General features: G+C 36.9%; 2 long non-coding RNA genes across 2 annotated transcripts in view; both read right to left on the bottom strand.

Annotated features, from left to right (window-relative positions):
• Window positions 1-2443: 2443 nt before the first annotated feature.
• Window positions 2444-6649, bottom strand: LOC132596980 (uncharacterized). Its single transcript, XR_009563267.1, has 4 exons — window positions 6524-6649; window positions 4550-4575; window positions 3615-3652; window positions 2444-2660 (listed from the first exon to the last, which is right to left on the bottom strand). It is a non-coding gene; the product is annotated as an uncharacterized lncRNA (long non-coding RNA).
• Window positions 6650-6716: 67 nt separating this feature from the next.
• LOC132596981 (uncharacterized) overlaps window positions 6717-19521 on the bottom strand; it is a 44915-nt gene continuing 32110 nt past the window's right edge. Inside the window, exon 4 of the long non-coding RNA XR_009563268.1 lies at window positions 6717-6961. This is a non-coding gene — a long non-coding RNA (uncharacterized lncRNA). The remainder of the gene's footprint in view (window positions 6962-19521) is intronic.

A 19521-nucleotide genomic window follows, 5' to 3' on the forward strand; every position in this document is an offset into this window, starting at 1 on the left:
ATGGGTACAACCTTTCCTTTTTTTCTCAATTTATTTACTTTTCTAATTGTTTGTTGCTGATATATGTAAATTAATTTGATTTTACACTGACCTTGATAAATTCACCTATTAATTTTAATAATTTATAAAACTCTTATTTGGCCAAGGAAAGAGTTGTATTTTCTTGGGATGATGTGGTCATCTGGGTAAAGTAACCCCATATTTGCTTTTGCCTTCTCTTTGTGCCCTGAATCACTTCCCCTTTCCCTTGCTTATGCATGAGATTGCATAATTTGATAAAGTGTTAGCATGTAAACTTTTCTTCAGGCTCTGTTTTCCAGGGAGCCCAGGCGAAAAGAGTCTTCAAAATTCCTTTTCTGTTTAATGCCTCCCAAGGCCCCTTCCAACTTTAATACACTTGCCCAAGGCCATAATGCTAGAAGGGCATGTAACTGAGAGCTAAACCAATCTGTCTGTCCGTTAGCTCCATATTCCCACTAGCCAAAACTTCACTCCAGGCATCTGTTCTTGCCCTGTTCTAGCCCCACTCCAAGAAGGCTTCCCTGTCTCTTCGTGAGAAACGTCTGAAGAAGGAGAGAAAAATAGAATTGCCTTTTCATCATGAACCGCTGTGGGCAGAACTTGTCTTCTGCTGCTCTACAAATGGAAATAAACACTCAGGAGTTAATCCTCAGAACAAATGGAGATCTTGCTACAGAATGTTTATTGACAAGCCATTTCCTATTTGAAATTCTTTCCTCTCTCGGTCTCCATCTTGCCATATACTGTTTCCTTTGCTAACTTCTCTAGGCATGTATAATTATTGTCTCCACCAACCCTATCCTCTGGTTTCAAAAATTACTCTGGGTGTTCAGTTCTAGCCCCACCCATATTGTTGGAAGTTTTCTCCATCTACTGCTTCTCCTCAAATCTCTTTAAAGCGCCCTTCTTAACCAGAAGACCACAAAGGCATTTTAAGTCTAATTAGATCAATGGATGCTCAGATTCTGTGTCTAACAGCTCTTTAATATTTGGATATTCTTCTTTCCCCAATGCATGGGTGCTCTGAAAATTGGCCATGAGTCCCTTTGGGGAAGGATTGGGGAAATGCCTACCTTTCACTCCACTTACCATGACTCCCCTTCAATGGCTCTGGGTCTGTGAATTAACTTAGATCTCGAAATAGGGTGAGGAAACTTGAATTTCCATTGTAGCTGTTGACATCATCCTTCAGTTCATCAGACTTTGATATTTTTTAATTATACCACTCAAGTAACACCATAGTTATCTAAACACTTCTTTGTCTTTTCTGACTTTTCCAAACATAGTTGCTGTAAATTCCTGTGGATAAAACATTGTGATTCCCATTCCCACTCCATCACCACTGTTAGAATAATTACATCTACTTTGCCTCAGACCAATAAGTGTTGTCATCTAGCCTAGTCACAGTGAGGAGTAGTAGGGACAGACCATTTAAAAAAAAAAAAGATTCGTATTGAGAGAGACATGCTTCAGGTGAAGTCTTTGTACAATCTCCAGGCAAGGGGGGTTTGTTCTCCTCCGGCAGGTGGTAAGGGGACTTCTTTTGCTGACCAATAAAGTTCTGGTAATTGAGGGACAAAGATTATTAGACGTGTTGATCTACTGACATACACACACGGCTATATTTAAAGTAGATAACCAACAAGGACCTACTGTATAGCACAGGGAACACTGCTCAATGTTCTGTAATAACCTAAATGGGAAAGGAACTTGAAAAAGAATAGGTACATGTATATGTATAACCAAATCACTTTGCTGTACACCTGAAACTAACACAACATTGTTAATCAACTGTACTCCAATATATTTCTGTAAGATCTTATGGAGAAACCCGAACGAACTTTTTGGCCAATCCAATAAAACAAAACTTTAAATAAAATAAAATTCCCCATTCTTACTCTTTATATCAGGTCTCAACTTCATTATGAAAGATCTATGGTGCGCGTTTAGTTTCCTTTGCAATTCTGCCATGCTGGTAATCGGATACTGGGCCTGATTTTCAATTTTCATCTTCTCTGTGTGAAGGAAGGGAACATTCACTTTAAAGCTGCCAGGGAGGCCCTCGGACTTTCGAAATGTGATTTAAGTTGGCAATTTGTTGCCCTAAGCCCATCATTTACTTCTTACAAGTCCTCTACTGGTAACAAAGTATCTTCCTTCTCACCACGATCTTTATTATTACAACATCCCTCTTACCAATCAAGAACAGAAGCCACATTGTCTCCTGATGCCCTGCTTTCCACTGACAGCACTTCAATTATCATTAGATGAAAGCTTTAGTTAACTGTTACTACTCCATTTGTCCTCCATATCATCTCCAGACAAAGTCATATCCCAAGGGACGGCTTTCATCTTAGCCTAGATGCCTACAATTAGGGTAGAACAAAGTTTGCCTTCCTATCTGGTGAAGCAAAAATGAGGGGAAAAAGCACAGGAGGAAACAAATTCAAGTGTGTGCATTACCAAGCTGGCCACAGCTTTACAGGAAAACATAGCTGGCTATGTGGGTATATGAAATGTCTCCAGTAAGGCACAATGGAACTCTTACCTCTCAGCACATTCCATTGGAGGTGGGGTGGGAAGATGAACAATGTATCAGCTGTGAAAAGGACACTCACAGCTGCTGCTTAGTTTACAGTCTAGGATGAAATAGAAGAGAAATGAGAAAATAAATAGATATACGGATTTAAAATGATTTCAAGGTTTTGCCTGACAACTTCAAAAATCTGATATATATGGTGTAAATATCTACCATTTTTGTGATTGGGTTTTATAAAGCCATATAGAAGACTGCTTTTTCAGTGACAATGGTACTTAATATGCCCAGAGATTGTTAACGTATAATGGAGATGGCATAACCTCTGATGAATAGTCTTAGAGATTTCAGTTTTCTGTGCTTTTGAATTTAACTCAGAGTCAGTTACAAGAGGCTTTCTCCTCTAATTGTTTCAGTAAGGAATATTTCCTTGAAAATACTGTTTAATATACCGTAGCAAAATTTCCACAACTTGACCTTGCTTTATGCTGTCTGATACCTTAAATATTCATGATTTTGTACCTGGGTACCTGAACTGACTGTACCTTCCAATATAAGTAGAAATGTACTTAGTGAGAAGGACAGTGCATAGCAAATACATACTGCATGGAAAAAACAGCTGTATTTTGGTTTATGAAATGTCTCAATTTATTTTTCAAATATTTTGGGTTAGATGAAACCCAACTAAGTTTTGCCAAGAACGTTTCCCCCTTAATTTTTGAAATCATGTGCAATTTTGCAGAAATTTACTCCATATGTTTCTGTTTCATTTACACTTAAATCACCAAAATATTGTTTTGTAAGATCTATTTGATGTCCAAGAAGCCATTTGAATTACTCCAATACAGTGTTTTTAAACTGAGATATTACTCTCATACCATAAAATTCACCCTTTTGAAGTGTATAATTCAGTACTTTTCAGTATTTTTTCAGAGTTGTGCGACCATTACCACTATCTAATTCCAAAACCCAATACAGGTTTTAAACATATTGCCTTAATCGGAAGCTGAACCGTAACGCTGGGAAATGCACAAACGCGCTGCATAGCGGAGTTTACCTTGAAGCTTCTTGACTGGAATTTGATGTGAGTTTTTTCTGTTAAAAAAAAAAAGTGGGGGAGAGAGATAGAGAGACTTGTGCCAGCCCTAATACCACAGTCATAAATCAGAAAAATCTGTATTAAACAAAGTGGCTGCAGGACTCAGGGGTTATCACAAGGATGGCCCAAGTTGAAAATTCTACTGCTTTACGGCTCAGACCCATCCCCTTACTGATGGTATTTTTGACAGATTTTTGACCTGGAAAATCTCAGACCACTGGGTCCTGATCACACAAATTTTGGCTCCAGAGTTCTCCTAGCTCGCAGTTACTACCACATCCAGCTAAGTCACTGCCAGAAAAATAAGAGACTACAGAAGGCTGACTTTGAAGACAGAATGTTCCCCTAGTGACCTCTGTGTATTGAATTTGGAACAGTCTGCTTAAGAAGCAGTGGGAATAGTGAGTCATAAAACTTAATTTGTTATCTCAGTGAGGCCCTCCAGATAGTATTTAAGGATATTGCTCTATCGGGTTCTTCAAGGATAAAATAGATTCCTGTTGAATACTAATATCCCTCTTTGTCAACTTTAGTTCTCAATTAGGTATACTGGATTTAGAACATGGAAAAAAAAGAATATATATATATATAACAATACAGAAAACAAAATAGAATGACAGTGCATTTAGCCATATTTCCCAGCTTTTTTAGGAATCGTAACACCAAACTCTAGAAATTTGGTCTTCTATGACTCATTTCTTTATTCTACTCAAAATAAGTCATGCTAAATGAAAAAAAAATTTTTTTAGTACCATGTTATTTGCAGACATAATCAACCTGTGAGATTTTGGAGATTTTTCTTTATATTTAACACCCAGATTCCCATTTAAAAAATGGGAATTACAATAGGAACCCCACAAAATTAATGTAGAATAAATTAAATGATGACTTACATATGAAAAAGTGACCAGCATAGTACCTGGAACAGCAAAGGTAAATAATTATTTAATTGGAACTGAATCTGGGCTGATGAGTTGACCCATGATTAGACTAGAATTTATTTCTATATTTGTTCTTCCAGGATATAAATGAGTGCTTTAGTAGTCACTGTTCTTTTCTGTGAATGCACTGCTTCATTTGTAAAATAAACATAATGTTGTATAAAAAGTGGTTTGTGTGTTTTCTATTAAGTGTCTCAGAATGGAACCACCATTTATCATGATCACTGTGAAAATGCAGTAAGAAGCTTATTCCAGTAAAGCCTAGCATTTTTAAAAATTAATTGACACAATATCTCATCAATTGTCCTCCTTTCTCATAATAAGCTAAGCAACAATTCTTGAACTCTACAAATCAGGCAAGTTTTGCTATATCCTGTTTTTTTCTTATGTCCCTAACTTGGCAGTACTTTTTGTCCGCATGACAACAAACTGTCTGGATGAAGAGTAAAATATTCAATCATCTAGATGTTTTGTCTACACAGTGCTACATGTTTTGATATTATGTAGACAAAACATCCAGATAATTGATTTTTTTTCCCATTTCATCCAGATGCTCTGGCATTATTTATACATAGCTCACATCTAGTTTACTATTCACTGAAACAGGAAGAGAACACAAACGTAAGAGGTGACATGAAAAATGTATCGGGCATTAGATCACAGGTGAGCATTTTCCTGCATGGGAATAATTCATTTCTTGAATATATATGGTATCCACTTTGCATTTTTGTGGTTCACGTATATGAAACATTACCTAGCAAAATATGGTTGGATATACACAATGTCTACGATACTGATTACAAATTATTTTGGATGAAGAGGAATAAAGAGGAAAGTTTGTTTTGAGTAAACAAATCCCTCGATGTCATGAATGTGGGAGATACTGATGGTTACCTACACAAATCATTCTGAACCATTTTCTCTCCCTTTCTGCCTTCCAGTACCAAGGCTGAAAAACCAGACACTTGATATCTTGGCCTCTCAGTAAGGGGTGGGTGGCCAAATGGCCTAATTTTTGACAATGAGGTCATAAGGGAAAGTGTGCCATGGGATTTCTGAGTGTGCCTCTTGATTAAAAGAACAGCTCCAAAGGAGAGTTTAATTAGTTCTGTTCCTTCTTTATTCTTTTCTTTGTCAAGTGTGGATATGATACTGGAGCTGCAGCAGCCATTTTGCAACCATAAGACAACAAGGATGGAAAACCAGCAAATAGTGGATAGGGTACAATGGACATAAGAAAGAATGGGTCCTTGATACCGTTGTTGAGTTGCGGCTCTATTCTTAGGCCTCCCATCTCCAAACTTTTTATTAAATAAAGAATCAATATCCTTATGCTTTAACTACTGTTATTCATGTATTTTGTTGCTTTCAACTGAGAACATTCCTATCTGGTAAAGTAATGCAGATATTATGTCCCTTTGACCCATAAAAAAACTGTAGCACAGATTGCTGAACTGACTTGTTTAATTTCACAACTGCAAAACTAATGTGAAAATAAAACTGGGGCCCAGGTCTCCTGGTTTAAATTGTTTTATGTTCTTGTCATCAGAATACACTTTCTGAAGGCACTAAATATTGACCAGCCAAATGCCCAGGACTTAAAACAAGTGAGATAAAATGTCACCAACTAATAAAGGTAACACTGAAAAACTGTTCAAAGATACTTAAATCAGCGTAATGGATTCCTCTAATTTGCTACACATGGGGCATATCACAGCAGCTTTCGAGATTTTAAAAACTGTAGGGATTCAGAATCAGAATTCAATATTCTAACACTTGGTTTCAACACAATAATCTTTGGGTCCTGTTTTAGTGTCAATGCAACATGTTGAATGGGAGAAAAAAACATGGGTTTTGAGAGCCAGACCTGTATTCAACTCCCACCTCCGTACTTGCCAGACATGAAATCTAAGGATTGGTACTTACCTGGTCAGTTTCCTCATCTGTAATACTGTGCCAATCCAATGCACCTCTTCAGTTCTTGTGAGGATTAAATGAGATAATACATGCATAGCCCCTACGTCAGTGCATGGCAAATAATTACAATTTAATAAGTAGTAGCTATTATTATTACTAGCAAATTAAGAAAATAACAGATCTAGATGATATAAATGCCCTGATCAAAGTCGCTGTTCGCTATTCAAGTGGCCTTCTGAAGTATGGTCGTGATGACAGTAGATATAACTCCTGATGGTAGAGCTGGGCAAAGGTGTAACTGTGATGCCCCAAGATGTACTAATTTAACATTAGTTGACTGTGGCTTGTGGCACTTCCATCACGTAAAACGTTCAGGTGAACATTGGGAATCATCTGATTATTTGGTTCTCTTGTTGTATGAAAGATCCAAGTGAGTCATCAGACTACCTGAAAGATAAATTTTGGTTTTCATAGATATACTCAACACGGTGAATAACTTATTCCGATCTACATTTAACAAGCCTCTTGTCAAAGCACCTTGGTGGTTTATAGCCTGAAAAAGGAAATTAAAGTAATAACAGTGAGCCAAGTGCCATGACTTGTCACATATACACACACTGATTTCTACATTTGAAAGGGCTCTTGCTACAGTAAATTTAGCTTACTGTGTGTTTTCACAAAATAACAATTACCCGGGAAGTTCTTTCTGTCTTGAATTCTCAAATGCTAAATAAAACCTTGGGCTCTTGGCTGAAAGGTAGAACCTGCCATTCAAATCGATTCCCAACACAGGGAGTGCAGCTGGAGTTAGAGGACTCTAAGCCCAGCTCCATTATTTTTGCATCACATAATATTTTCTATAAACCTGGCCGAGGCCCACAAAGTAAAGACAGTTGGTTTTTAGGAATCAGCCTTGATTTTCTGCTTGGGACAGTGAATACCAGGAATCCATTCCTAATGAAAAGCAAACAGAGAATCACTACTTTCCCCCATACATTCCTTACATAGTTATACTTGAACGTATTCTGTGGAGACAGTTTTTTCTACAAGTTCTACATGCAGAGGGTGTGCACAGGAAAGCCTCATCTGGAGGGCTGGAGCTAGAATAACTAACTGGAAGTTAACTCTTGTGTGCTCATGAAGCCCTTGAACCTGCACTTCCTCTGCCTTCTCAGAGGTGTCCTGTCCAGATGCATCTTCAATCAAGGACCAGTCAAGTCAACTTTGACTACTCCTTGGGATTTGGAGAGTCACACTGCTCCTGATACTGTCGGCCTGGACCTAATATATTCCTATATAATTCTACATTGATTTTCACTGTATTCTTATGGATACAGAGGTAGTTCATCCTCTTCGATGGCTAGGCAAACTCGTGATTCCAAGGTAGTCTAGTTGTAATGGAAGAAGTCCCTGAGTCAGGGCCAAAGCCTCAACTCTTATTTGTTATGCAACTATTTTCCAGCTAGCTCACGTCTAGAAGTTGCAGATTCCTCATGTCTAAAAGGGCAACCGTGGCTGCCCAGCAGGTAACCAAGTTCTGGTGAGAGGTATTGTCTAAAAACACCTGCAACAATGTCAAGAACCATATGAATGGGAGGTGTTATGGAATGCAAAGACATTCTAAAAACAGTTTTAAAACAAGATTTTCAGGGTATTTATGTAAAATTTTATTCTTTTTAATTAAACTTTTTATTTTGAGATGTTTGAAGATGATTCACATGAAGTTGTTAGAAATAAGAGAGAAACCCTGTGTACCCTTAACCCACTTTCTCCCTGGGTAGGCAGCTCAGGCTACCATGACAAAATATAATTGAGTGGTTTAAACAACAGAAATTGTGCTCTCATCATCTGGAGGCTAGAAGTTCAAAATCAAGATGCCAGTATGGTTGGTTTCTGCTTAATATTTCTTTTCTTTTAGCCCTTGAAAAACACTGTGGCACTTCCTTCTGGCTTCCGCGATATCTGGTCAGAGAAATCCATTGTCATTTGAATTATTTTTCCCCTGTAGAAAAGGTATCATTTCCTTATTCACTGCTTTACAGGCGTTGTCTTTGTCTCTAGTTTGCAGAAATTTGACTCTACCATTTCTTGGTGTGGATTTCTTTGAGTTTATCCTGTTTGGGTTCTACTCAGTTTCTTGAATCTGTATTTTATGTCTTTTGCTAAATTTGTGAAGTTTTCCACCATCATTTCTTTCAGTACTTTTTCAGCCCTCTTTCCTGCCTATCTCTATCTATCTATCTGCCTAGAGAGATTTTAAGGAGTTGACACACATATTTGTGGAGGTTTTGCAAATCCAGAATCTGCAGGGTACCCAGGCAAGAGTTGCAGCTCAAATCCAAAGTTGTTTGCTGGCAGAATTCCCTGTTTATCAGGGGAGGTGATTTTTTTTTCTATTAAGACCTTCAAATGATTGCATGCAGCCCACTCACATTATGGGGAGTAATTTGCTTCACTCAAAGTCTACTGATTTAAATGTTAATCTTATCTAAAAAATACCTTCACAAAAATATCTAAAATAATGTTTGACAAGTGATCTGGATACTACGGCTTAGGCAAGTAGCCACATACGATAAATTATGACAGTCTCCCAGGTCTCTGCGGCTTTGTTCATTTCCTTTTTTCAGTGTGTTTTATCCTTGTTGATGTTCAGATTGAGTAATTCCTATTGTTCTATCATCCTTTTATGCCTCCTTTTCCCTGTTCCCTCCATTCTGCTCCTCATCTGGTCCTCTGAGTTTTTAATTTCTGTTATGGTATTTTTAGTTCTAAATTTCCATTTAGGTATTCTTTGTATTTTCTACTTCTTTGCTGAGGATCTGTATTTTTTATTTGTTTCAATCATGTTCATAATTGTTCATCGATGCATTTGTATGATGACTGCTTTAAACCTTGGACAGATAATTCTAGTATCTACCATCTTGGTGTTGGCATCTATTGATTGTCTTTTTATTCAGCTTGAGATCCTCCTGACTCTCAGTATGATGAGTAATTTTTCTATTGAAATCTGGACATTTGGGGGACTGCGTTATGAAAGTCTGGATTATTTATTTATTTACTTATTTATTCTTTTTGTGTGTGTGTGGTACGCGGGCCTCTCACTGTTGTGGCCTCTCCCGTTGCGGAGCACAGGCTCTGGACGCGCAGGCTCAGAGGACATGGCTCACGGGCGCAGCCGCTCTGCGGCATGTGGGATCCTCCCAGACCGGGGCACGAACCCGTGTCCCCTGCATCGGCAGGCGGACTCTCAACCACTGCGCCACCAGGGAAGCCCGAAAGTCTGGATTATTTAAACCTCTTGTTTTAGCTGCTTTCTCTGGCACCACTCTTGAAGGAGAAATGAGGAGGAGACTGCCTCATTACTTCTGGGTGGGAACAGACAGCCAGGTTCCCTTCTTTGATACTGAGGGGAGAGGAAGCTTGTTAGTGCTGGGCAGCTGTGGGAATTTTCACTCCCAGCTAAGTATCTTAACTTGGCTGGAGGAATAGGAAGGTCCAGTACTCTCCCCACTTGGCCTCTAATGATCCCATGCTGAGCAGGGGTGAGAGTTCTGACTCTCTACTCAGCCTCCTCTGACATCACTCCAGCTGGGTGGTGGAAGGTCCCTCATTACTACTGGGTTTGATAAAATTCAGCCTCCTACTTAGCCTTCTCTGAAACTACCCCAGCAGGAGTTTGGGGCATCTCGTTAAGGCCTGGTGAGGATGGAAGTCTAGGCTCCCCACTCACACTTTGCTGGTGAGAGACTCCCCACTTTCTGGTCTTTTGGCAGAGAAAGTGGGATTTGGGGGTTGTTGTCTGTATCCTTTGGTGTTTACAGGTTTCTGACTTCTTCACTTCCAATTGGGATGTACAAGGCAAGAGGACACCTCTATATTGGTCCTTAGATCCTGAGATCCCACCCTGACCACCACCTTCTCTCTATCTTTCAAAGTATTCTTACATTTATTTTATATCTTATATTTAATTGTACTTAGGAGGTGAAGTAGGGAAAAGTATACTTACTTCATATTCCTGGAAGCAGAAAATATAAAAACTCACTTTTAATGAAGAGAGGTAAGAGGGTAAATGATATAAAGTATCAGTTTAATATTATAAGTACAAAGGGACTATGGCTTGCCACTAAGCTAGAAATCATAAAAGCAGGTCTTAACCAAACTTTCTTAATAGAATTACAGTTTGACTTTGGGATTCCACTGAATTCCCATCTCAAGTTTTCTCACAAATATTTTAAGTGTTTGATAGTAGTTGTATCTTTAGTTTATGATGACATTTCAATTTATTCCTTCTAAATTGTGGTATAGGATAGGGAAAATATTTAGCACTGTGCTTCTTATCACTAATTCATACTTTCTCCGGGGGGAAGTGAGCTATTTGCCTTCCCTCCACATTCCTGGCCAGTTCCCAACTTTATCACCCATATTCATAAGCAAAAGAATTTAGGGTCACCTTGACTATATGTTTGCAATGAAGTCATAGCCTATACTAAGAGCCTTTCTTTTACCCTTTAAAATATGAATAAAACTTTGCATTTTTGTTTGTCAAAACTTGAATTCTGGAAGATGCTTTCATTTCCAAATCCTGAAATCTTGGAATAATTTTATCAGTGAAAAAAATGATAAATTACATAGAAAAGTTCAGGTCTGAATTTTCTTATTCATAAATTAAAGGTATTAAAATTAATTAATTATAAGGTCCCTGCCAATGGTAATCTTTCCACACTTGCAGTTGACACAGCACATTAGTGGTTCAAATGCAATTAGAACTCTCACATCCTGACTTCTATTAATCTGACAATTCTTATGTCCGACTGCTTCTCCCAGGACTCCTGTGAGAAAGTAGGTTTTACCATCATTTTGCTGGTGAAGAAACAAGTTCATTGACCTGTGTCACCTACTAAGTTATTAACTCATTAAAATTTCTAAGGCAACATAATTAGTAGCTGGCAGAACCAGGACTCACTCTCTTTAAGCATTCTAACTCCAAATGCAGTGTATGTTTGTTTGTTTTACTGCATCAAAGTTCCCTTTCTCGAACTGATGTCAAGTTCTGTTTCCTCTCAAAGGATGAACACTGACAAAGTCCTAGAGAAAGTGTCCCAACTCTTCTCCTAATTTTGCTCTGACTATGCCATCTTCTTTCTTAATATCTTACAGTGACTTATATTTACATTTGAGATAAAGTCAAAGATCCTTATAGCCCTCATTAAAGCTCTTTATGAGGAGGTTTTTGTTTCTGCTTCTTCTCATGATACAGTAATGGTTTTCCCTTGAACAACTAGAAAACTGGACAGTATATATATTAGACAGTGGATTTCAGACATTGGACAAAAGGCAGTGCAGCACTGTGATTCCCAAGAAAATAAAAACAAATGAGGTGATCCATATAATGGCATCAGCTCACTATCTGGATAAAATTTTAGGGTGTAGCAAAGGGAAGAGGAACCCAAACAGAGCCAACCAGTCTTTCTGAGTTGGGAGGACAAAGTTTGGAGGCTTTGTCCCTTTCTTTTTTTTTTTTCTCCTCCCCGCCCCTCCCCCCCGGCTTTGTCCCTTTCATGGGGGCAGAGTTGGCTAGAATCTTCAGGAAAGAATGCCATAGAGGAGCGAATTCCGTAAAGAAAGGTCTGGATATTTGTGGAGATAATACCTTAACTATTTCACTGAGTATTGATCCCCATATGCAGGAGAGGAAAATACCCAAGGCTGGAGGGAAAAAAAAAATCACTCACTGAAAAGCTATAGACAGAACAAATCCCAGAGTCCACACCGAGCTGAGAATAGGTCATGTGCCCACTGGCCAGAGTAGAAAGGCATGTAATAAATGACTGAGCAAGTAGAGTCCACAAAAAGGTATTGCCTTAACAGCGGGATGAAATCAGCCTTAAACTGCACGGTGCTCTGGCATGCCCTAACAAGGCAGAGATGCATGCCTCAAAGGAGCACGCTGATTTCAAATAATATTGAGTGTGAACTACAAAAAGTCAAAACTGTGCAAAGAAAAATGAAGAAATCTAGCGTCCCAAACCAAACTGTAAACTTCATGATATCCTGCATCCCCCCCCACGCCCGCCACCAAATATTATTAGATACGTGAGAAAACAGGAAACTATAACCTATAACCATAAGAAAAAAAATCCCATAGACACAGACACAGAAATGACAGAGATGACGGGACTAGCCAACAAGAAGAATGTTAAGACAATTATTGTAAATATGCTCCGTATGTTCAAGAAGGTAGAGAAGAAACATGATTATGATAAAGAAATGAAAGATTAAAACAAAATGAAAGGGAACTTATAAAGTTGAAAAATATAACATCTAAAATGGATAGTACACAGGATAGAATTAGATGAAATAGTCACTAACTTTTAAAAAATTAGTTATTTTGAAGACATAGTAATGGAAGCATCCAAAATGAAGTACAGAGAGAAAAAATAATAATTTCAGTGAGTCAGTGACTTGAGTGACAATATCAAACAGTTTAGTAAACATATAGTTGGAGTTCCAAAAGGAGAGAAGGAGAAACAGAAAAAAATGGGGAAATTAACAGTCAAAGTTTTACAGATTTGATGAAACATATAAAGCTACACATTCAAGAAGTTCAACAAACTCCTATAAAGGAATCATAAAGAAAATCATCCCAAGTGATATCATAATCAAATTCCTGGAAACCAATGAATAAAAGATAATTTCAAAAGCAGCCAGAAAGGAAGAGACCTGTTAAGTATAGAGGAACAAAGATAAGAATGACAGCATATTTCTTAGCAGAAAATAATGCAAGCCAGAAAACAATGGCAAAATGTCTTTGAAGAACAGGATCAAAAAATGTTAGCTGAAAATTCTATACTTGGCAAAAAGATCTTTTAGAAATGAAGGCAAAACAAAAGCTTTTTTAGTTAAGCCAAAATTTAAAAAGTAATTTCCAGCAAGTCTGTACTATAAGACCTCTTAAGGAAAGTTTTTCAGTTAGGAGAAAAATAAGAGATGGAAATCTGAATCTAAAAAAAGGAATGAAGAGGCTTAGAGATTGTAAGTAAGTGGATAAATATAAAAGACATTTTTTTCTCATTTTAGTCTCTTAAGAAGAAAATTGTTCAAAACAAAAAAAAAAACCCAATGTATTGTATGGTTCAAAACATACAAAGAAATGAAACGCATGATAAAAATAGCATAAAAGATCAGAGGGGAAATGGAAGAAGCCTGTTTCAAGATTCATTCGATGTATAAAGAATGATGTAACAGTACTGGAAGGTAGAATGTGGTATGTTAAAGATGTGTGTTGTAAACCTGAGGGTACCCACAAAAAATAAAAGCAATGAATTATACATAAAAAGCTAGTTGTAGAGATCAAATCTAATCATTAAATATATATAATTAATTAAAATAAATCAGAAAATTGAGGAAAAAGGAATGAACAAGAGATAGGAAAAATAGAAAATGAATATCAAGGTGATAGATTTAATCACAATCCTATCAATTATCCCATTATTTGCACATGATCCAAACATTCCAATTACAAGGGAAAGATTTTTAGGTAGATTTAAAAAATACTATCCATATATCTAAAGACACAGACGGGCCAAAATTAAAAGGATAAAAAATGTATATCATGAAAACCCTAATAAAAAATTCTGGAGATGTTTTATTAGTATCAAAGTAAATTTAAGAACAAGAAATATGATCAGGGACAAAGAGAGAGATTTTGTAGTAAAAAAAGGATCTCTATATCAAGAGGACATAATAACCTTAAATGTAAATGGACTTTATAACAGAGCTTCAAAATGCATGAAACAAAAACTAATAGAAGTAAAAGGAAAAATTTGAAAAATCCAAAGTTATAGTTGCAGCCTTCAACATTCTTCTTGATAATTAATAGAAAGTAGGCAGAAAATGAATATGTATGTATATGACTTTAACTTGCCCTAGTTGAGGTTTATAAAACATACCACCAGAAATAAAAGTAGAATACACACTATTTTTATGTAGCCACAAAACATTCACAAAGATGGGCCATATTCTGGGCCATAAAAAAAAGCTCATCAAATTTAGAAGGATTGTAATCATGCTAAACATGTTCTTTCGCCATAATGACTAGAAATCAACAGCTAATGGATATGTGGAAAATGTCAAAATATTTGGAAATTGAAAAACACACTTCTAGATAATTCATTGGTCAAAAAAACAATGAAACGAGTGATTAGAAAACTAGTGATTAGAAAAAATTATGAATTGACAGAAAATGAAAACATAACTCATCAAAATTTACAGTTACTTTGAGGGAAATATACAGAATTGAAAACAAAGAAGTTCTTAAGCCAGTGTTCTTATATCTCACTTTAAAGAAACCAGGAAAAGAAAAGTCATTAAACTCAAAGTAACGACAGGGAAATAATAGAGATTTGGGCAGAAATCAATGAAATAGAAAGCAGAATATAGTAGAGAAAATCAATGGAATCTAAACCTGGTCCTGTGACAAACATCAATAAAATGCATAAAATTCTAGCCAGATTGATCCAAAAATAGGGGGAAAAGAGCTAAATTACCAATATCAGAAATAAAAGAAGGACATCACCACAGATGCTACAGACACTGCAAGACTCATAAGGGAATATTACCAACACGTCTATAAACCAATAAATATGACAATTTTAACAAAATGGACACATCCTTTAAAAGACACAAACTACTAAAGGTCACCCAAGGAGAAATAAGCTGAATAGCCGCACCATAGTAAAAACCTTCCGGCAGAGAAACACTCCCAGAGTAGATGGCTTCACTAGCGAATTCTAGCAAACGTTTAAGGAACAAAAGTGAGTCTGCATAAATTCTTCCAGAAAATAGAAGAGGAAGCTATACTTTCCAGCTCACTTTATGAAGCAAGCTTTACACTAGCATCACAATCAGCCAAACAGTTATAAGAGATGAAAACAATAGACAAATATTCAGATGAGCATACATGCAAAAATCCTTAACAAAACATAAAAAAGTTAGTCAAGGAATAGATACATATTTACGTAACTATAAGCTATAACTAAGTGGACTTTACCCCCAAATTGCAAGATTGGTTTAACATTGAAAAATTCTCTTAATAGATGCAGAAAAATTACTGAAAAAAAAATCAGCATCTATTCATGATAAAAACATTTCAGTAACCTAAGAATAGACTTGATCATCTCGATAAAGGACAGCTTTCATCAGTATAGTTGTGAGAGACTGCATGTTTTCCTCTTATAACTGAGAACAAGGCAATTGCTCACCCCTCCTATTCAACTTCATATTAGAGGTTCTGTTCAGTGAAATGAGGCAACAAAAAGAAATAAAAGACATACAAATTGGAAAACTGAAATAAAACTGTACTTATTCACAGACAACACGACCATCTCTGTAGCAAATTCTATGGAATCTAAAATAGCAAACTAGAGCTAATAAATAAATTTAGGAAACTCATAGAATCCAAAATCAATATACAAAAATTAATTGTATTTCTATACACTAGGAAACAAACAACAAGCAACTGAAATTTTTTAAAATGTCACTCTCAAGAGAATTAAAACTATGAAGTATTCAGCTATAAGTCTAACAAAATTTATGCAAGACTATGTGCTGAAAACAATAAAACATTTCTGAGAGAACTTAAATAAGACTAAAAATACATGGAGAGATATATCATGTTCCTGGCTCAGAAGACTGTCATTAAGATTTCAATTTTCCCCAAATTGAACCACATTTTCAATATAATCCCAGATAAAATCCCCACAGACTTTTTGCTGACATTTAAAATACTCTTTCGTGGACAAGGAAACTCTTATCTTTATGGAAATTCACAGAACCTAGAATTGCCAGAACAATTTTGATAAAGAAGAAGAAAGTTGGAGGGTTTGTACAACCTGAATTCAAGCCTTATTATAAACTACAGTAATGAAAGCAGTGTCGTACTGGTGTAAGATAGATACCTAGTTCAATGGAACAGAATATATATGATATATTTAATTGATTTTTGACAAAACTGCCAAGGTAATCCAACAAGGATAATCTTTTCAACAAATGATACTGGAAACATCAGCTATCTATATCTTAAAAACGTCAAATCTTAACACATACCATGTATTTTATTTCAAATGAATCATGGACCTAAAGGTAGGAGTCAAAACTATTAAAATTCCATAAGGAAACCTAAGAGAAAGTTTAGAGACTCAAATTAGGTAAAGATTTTTAAGTAGGACAAAACAGTACAAACTGCAAAAGAAAAAAATTTAATTGGACTTTGTTAAAATTAAAAACATTTGTTCTCCAAAAACTCTGTAAACAAAATGAAGTCGAGTCACAGATTCGGATAAAATATTTGCAAAGCATTTATCTGGACTTGTAATCGAGATATATAAAAAAGTCTTATAACCCAATTAAAAAGGGAAAAAAGATTTGAATACACTTAAAATTAATATAAGCAAACAGTAAGGAGTAAATAAGCACATAAAGAGGTCCTCAACATCATTAGTGTTAGGAGGACGTCCATTAAAACCACAATGAGGTACTAATACAGACCCACTAGGTTAGCTAAAACCAAAAGGAGTAACAGCTAAAATTGAAAGGAATTAGTGTGTTGGTGAGGATGTGGAACAGGTGGAATCTTACACATGCACGATGCAAACGACTACATGCTGTACGATTCCATTTGCATGGAACCCTAAAAAGGCAAAACCATAGGAATAGAGAGCAGATCAGTGGTTGACAGGGTTCAGGGATACGGGGAGGAAAGTGACATTAAAGGGCAAGATGGGACTTGATGGGGTGAAGGAAATATTCTATATCATAACCATGATAGTGGTTAATGGCTGTATTCATTGATCAAAACTCTTTAAGTAATATTCCTAAAATTAGTGAATATTTTGTATGTAAATGGTACTTCAATAAAGCTGATTCTTTTCAAAGAAAACGGATGGAAAAAACATCCCAAGTGAACACTAATCCAAAGATAGTTGAAGTGACTGTATTAATATCAGATTTCCAAACAAGGAATATTATTAGCAATAAAGAGGCACATTTCATAATATTAAAGGATTCATTCATCAAGAGAACATCTTAAGGTTTACTTGACTGCCTACCCGGTTATTTTTATGGCTGTTAAAATAGATCTTCCTGGCACAAGTTTACTTCCCTTCAGAAAGAGAGATTCTAAAATGACTTTTTTGTTGTTGATTTAGTGTGGCTTGGAGTAGGGGAGATTTTCTTTCTTCAAATAGTGTGCCTGAATGTTTTCAGCCAATTTCTCAAGGTCTACAGTAATTACATTGGCTGGCTTTGTTCATCTGCTAGATACATTATTAATTGCCTTTCATTCAGAAGTCTGAAACTTACTGGCTTCACTGACAGATTTCCCATGTTACTCAGTAAAAAAGTAACTCAATCTGTCAGAAAACTTCTTTCACTTTGCCACAGATTGTAATATTTAGAAAGATTAACAAACTTGAATCACCACGATTGACTCAAATGATGGCCAAAACTAAGCTGAGTTTCCAAAAATGATAGTTCAATCTTAGAGCTTCCCCCCTTCAAAATTTTTCAACCTGATGATCAGAGAATCCGCAGCAACTCTGCCTGCTTTTCCACCACGCCATCACTCCCCAAAATGAATCCTCATGCTGTTACCACCATCGTGGTATCACTTGTCTCCACTTTCGCTTACGGCGTTCCCTACGTTTCTCCCACTTTCCCTCAGTTCTAGTCTATTTCCCTCCCTGCTGCCCTGTCCATGTTCTTTCCAAGCTTCAACCACAGCATCTGGACCCCCCTCTTCTTGCCCAGGTCATGATAACATGGCACCATGGATTTGTAACTCACCTTTGCTGCATGAGGTTTGTAAAACATACTTTCTTTAAAAAGCTGAGTCTGACTTTCATGAAATGAGTGTAATTCAGATGTCCACTGAGGCCACGCAGTCTCTTGAAGTGGAGGAAATGCAATCTGGCTGTAACCCACACGTGGTGGGAAGTCCAAAGCCTCCCTAAATTTGTTACTTCCCGGAGGGCTCATGCTCTCCTGGTCACTTCTGGCTCCTACCGAACTCTTGTTCTCACCTCCCAGAATTTCTCTCATTTCTCTGCTCCATACTGGCTGAAGTGTGGAATGTTACTAATTTTCTGTGAGCCCCCTCACTCCAATAAAAACACTCACACCTAGCATTTAAATATGTAGCAGATCCTGCAAATGGAAAACTTTCGTATTATCCTCTTACTCCAAATTCCCCTCACATTTTCCTCTTCTCTTCATTTCCCTAGATCCCAACCTTTAAAGGACTCCAGGAAACTCTTCTCCCTTCATTCTACTAAGCAAACTAGTGCAGCTCATGGGCCCCTAATTAGCTCATGTCCTGCGTATCTAGACAGGAGGTATCTAATGCGACCTAAAGAGAACTATAAATCGCCCTAAGGCAGAATTCCATGATAGATGCTACTTCCTTGTCTTTTCCTACTTCGGGCACAAGATCCAAGGTTCTAGTAGATGAGCACAGTTAACCTGATCCAGTCATCCTTACAGAATAATACCCAGAGGAGGCTTTATACATGAGGATGTTATGAAATTGACTAAAGATTTCAGACTGGCATTTTGCTGACCTTTGTGAATAGAGCTCAGAGCTCATGAACTGAGAATATGAAATGAAAAATACTGGCCCTTGTTGACCTTTGAAGATTGTGTAGCTACTTGTAGTCCTTACATGATGAATAATTGGACCCTGCTTTAGAATGAAAACTGGTTACAGAAGGGTGACATTAAAGGTTGTAGTGAGGTTCCTGATATCAGCATCAGTTTCCTCATGTGAAAGATGAAAGGATCATAGCTCTGGTCTAGTTTCCATTTTCTTCTGGGTGATTCAGGTTCTTTTTGTCCTTCAAAGTATGGCTTTCATGGAGAGGTCCTTTTCTTAATTTGGGTTCTTACTTGCTACTAATCAGAGATATTTCCTAGTCTTCTCGTTTTAACCTCAGAAGGAGGGGCTGCAGCCATCT

Source organism: Globicephala melas, chromosome 3, assembly GCF_963455315.2.
Source record: "Globicephala melas chromosome 3, mGloMel1.2, whole genome shotgun sequence".
NCBI classification, from domain to species: Eukaryota; Metazoa; Chordata; class Mammalia; order Artiodactyla; family Delphinidae; genus Globicephala; species Globicephala melas.